We start from the raw sequence: 3,287 nt of genomic DNA, 5'->3' as shown, positions 1-3,287 counted from the left end.
CCAGTGGATCTTGTCACGGTAGATATTTTGTGTGTGGTAACACTCCAAATAGGATCAGTCGCTCTCGCTTTACCACCTTCAAGTTCACCAGGCTCATATAAATATCTGACTGTGACATCACCTAATATTTTTTGTTTTCCAACATCTTTTCGTTGTGTTGGTGTATTTATTTTTGTAATTGCATTAATGGGTTTCATGTTGGTTGTTCGTGTGATCTCATTATTTAATGCAGCTATCACGCCTGGTAATCTTGCCACCCATTCGCGAGATCTTTTATCCTGAATAAATTCCCTCGCGTATTGATATCCAAATAACCGCTCGGCAAGTGTTCGATTAAATCGCTCAACAATTGCTTGATCACGGTGAATTGCAGTATGACCTCGTCGTATTTTGGTATTATGTTGTTTCATCAACGATGATACTGGACCAAGAAATTCCTTACCAGGATCAACCTGTAGTAGCTGTGGCCATCGCAGACCACCTTGTGGTCCGAGTCCTCGTTGATAAATTCGTTCAAACGCATCGGCTACTTCAGATGATGTTTTCGCTGATAGCGGCTCTGCTTCTTTATATCTACTTGCAACATCAACTACGGTTAGCGCGTACTTGTACGTTTTTCTACGCACAGTATCATGCGGTAAAAACAGAATATCAGCTTGATGAACTTCATTAGGAACACTGACATCGAAATACGCGTACTGAATTCGTTTAGGACGTGGTAGATAAATTTGCCATATTGCCTGCCTGGACAACCACGCTTTAGCAGTAGAATGTTTAACCGCTGCTGCATCAGCGAGTTTACCAATTGCTGCTTTGCCTCTCCAGTATCCAACTGGTGAATAATAAATTAATTCCATTATTAATTACCAGCTCCAAGCGCTAATTTACCTTTCATCGAGGATCTTACTAACCAACTAGCTAATGATTCTCTAATATTTTTATTTTTTACAGAATTTAATGCATGAATTAATTTCACATCTGCAATATGCCTATCTTGTAGATTTTTACTCTTATAAGCTACATCATGAACATGACAAGCTCGATCAATAGCATTTATTGGTTCCTCGCCTGGTTTTGGTTGATCCTGATTATCGAGCCTGATATCGAGTCGAGTACCAGGACCGCAATAATTATATCCCGGTAGATGTTTTTCTCCACTGTATTTAGCCCATGGAGCACCTGGAAACTTTGACATCAAATTAGCAATATCACCACCGCGCTTATTAGGTAAAAACGAAAATTTCTTTCTACCGCATACAGAACATTTTCCACCGTACGCTATTTTTTTATTTTTTGTTGTAACCGTAGCTAAATCAGTGGTTGGAGTTTTAACTTTACAGCGTAAACAATATAGATTCATGTTATAACATATATGGATATAATTGATTTCTCAGCAACTCGGCAACGAGAGCCAGTTAAACACCATCCTGCGCTACCGAATTCCATCAGAATGATTATCATAGGACCATCTGGATCGGGTAAGACGCAATTATTACTTAATCTGATAATGAGATGGTTGAAATGGGATAAATTATATTTAGTAGCACCATCCGTTGATGATCAACGATGTTATGATGTACTTAAAGATTTCAATGAAAACGCGCGATTACTGGATGAAGATAATGATGTTATAGAGTTTATAACCGATATTGATGAAGCACCATCCGTAGATTCCATAGACGGATTTATTAATAATTTAGTTGTATACGACGATGTGATGCTAGATAAACAATCAAATCCAGCCAGAATATTTTCCCGAGGTAGACATAAAAATACAGACGTGATCTATGTTACTCAACGATATACACAAATTCCGAAGGTGATCAGAGACAACTGCAACATTTTAGTTGTGTTTAATGGCGTAGACACACACACGTTGCGAAATATTCATCAAACTTGGTGTGGTGGTGACATGGACATAATTAAATTCAAAAATTTCTTCTCACGAGCGCAAGCTACTCCGCATGGATTTATAACAATAAATTTACATGATCCAAGAACAAGATATCGTGTGGGTCTTGATAAAATATTTGGGTAACAGGGGTGATGATAAAATTAAATTGAATTAAATAGATATCATTAATATAATGAACAACTGTGCGTGGCTGCGTCAAGGAACCACTAACAATTGTAATAAAAAATGCCGTGGAGAATATTGCAAGAAACATAATTATCTTATAAAGAAAAACCTTCATGCTGGTCCACGAAGTTGTGTTGGATGTAACAACGGCGTTAGAGGATTATATCAGATTTGCAAAAATTGCGGTGGAGATCGATATCGAAGTTTGATGAACTATTACAGAAAAAGAAAGAACATAAATCCAAAAATAGAAAAACCACCGTCAGAACTTGAATATTACTTGAAACATAGAACAAATTCCGAAGATTCAGATGAAGATGAAACAGATGAGGAGAAAGGACAGCGAGAACGCGTTGAAAAATATTCATCAAACTTGGTATGGTGGTAAATTAATAGCAGCAGAGAGGGTACCTACCAACGTTGGTCGTCAAAAAAATAAACAAGAAATAAATAAACACGTAGAGTACTTTATTTTTTCAGCTACTATTTCGAACTGAGGTTTTATTAGTACAATCGGTCATTACAGAAATAAAACATCTCAAGGAAAAGTTCATTTGTAAAATCTTGACCTTTCTACGAGATGATTTTATTTGTTTGTTTTATTTGTTTTGTCGGAATTCTATGGTCTGTTCACCCTCTCTGCTGCTGAGAGAGAGAGAGAGAGAGAGAGAGATGGGGGGGGGGGCTCTGTTTGGACATTTTAAATAATAATAATAATAATAATAATAATCTATTTTTAAAACATTATAATTTCGAATTTTAGAACATTATAATAGGCTTAAGAAACAACAACAACAATAACAACAAAACATTAAATACATTACAGTATATGTGCCTCGTAACCGACAAATTTAACTTATAGTTAAACAGGCTATTGCAACTATGTATCATTTATATTATCAACACTGTAGCTAGAGACCAAGGAAAGTGAGTGTATTGATCTATAGGCCTGCAGATGAAAGAATGTTTACATTCGTATTATTGCGCCATGGACGGATCACAATTTGATGTACCAAAAGTATTGGCATATTAATTTGCTTTATGCCAACACTTTAAATGCCATGCTATTTTTAATGTATGTGGTAATGCAAAATTACACCCAACTTTACATCCGATGCAGATTTATACCGTTGTAAGGAATTCGGTTCGAAATAATATCTCGTTCACTTCATTTGTCTATTATTTGACCGGAAATGAATATGAGGCA

The sequence above is a fragment of the Sinohyriopsis cumingii genome, chromosome 13, assembly GCF_028554795.1.
Source record: "Sinohyriopsis cumingii isolate HCF-2022 chromosome 13, ASM2855479v2, whole genome shotgun sequence".
NCBI lineage: Eukaryota > Metazoa > Mollusca > Bivalvia > Unionida > Unionidae > Sinohyriopsis > Sinohyriopsis cumingii.
This window is presented reverse-complemented; position numbering follows the sequence as displayed.